The sequence below is a fragment of the Capsicum annuum genome, chromosome 5, assembly GCF_002878395.1.
Source record: "Capsicum annuum cultivar UCD-10X-F1 chromosome 5, UCD10Xv1.1, whole genome shotgun sequence".
NCBI classification, from domain to species: Eukaryota; Viridiplantae; Streptophyta; class Magnoliopsida; order Solanales; family Solanaceae; genus Capsicum; species Capsicum annuum.
The window spans coordinates 8,533,762-8,534,479 of NC_061115.1; positions in this window are offsets into that span (position 1 = coordinate 8,533,762).

The window sequence follows — 718 nt, forward strand, 5'->3', positions numbered from 1 at the left end:
AGACTGAGTCAGATCTTATTCAGATGTTTTGAATTGTAACTTTCTTTCTTATGTCTTGAAATTTAGAGTATGACCATGTTTCCGTATTCGATTATAATTCTGCATTTTCTTTTATTATATGGATGTTGTGTATGATTACCAGATAGAGAAGGGCGTTCCCGGCCTTCATGGTTTGGGATGTCTGTCGCGGCCAGGCCCTAGTTCGTGTCGTGACAATCTCATATGCATCTTCCTCCTATGAATCCACCACCATCATCACTGCTATCACCACCACCATCACCTCCATCAACACGAACAAACAAAACATAAGCTGATAGGGGTGGAGTTAGAATTTTGAATTTTTGAGAAAAGATAGTTTACTTTGTTATGTCGTATTTGTAACTTGTAAGTAGATTTGTTGCTCTATGAACTAAGTCAACTTTGTAAGGGTCTATGAGTTAGAAGTGGTGAATTGGGCTGATCTAATTGAGATTATTGAACCTATTGAAATGTTGGAGTATTTTTTTTGGGATTCAGGCTCAATTGTTAATTGGTTAAATAGGACTTGGAATTAGACAGATCGGTTTAAGCGTATTGTTGTGAAGTTTTAGCTGATCTATTGTTCTCTCATCTCCATTCTATGTCCAGTATCTCATCCCTTTCTTGTTAGCTTCTTACTATGTTATCTCATCTTAGTTAGTGTGGCTATTACTTTCTTGTTTGAATTCTAAGTTGTTAT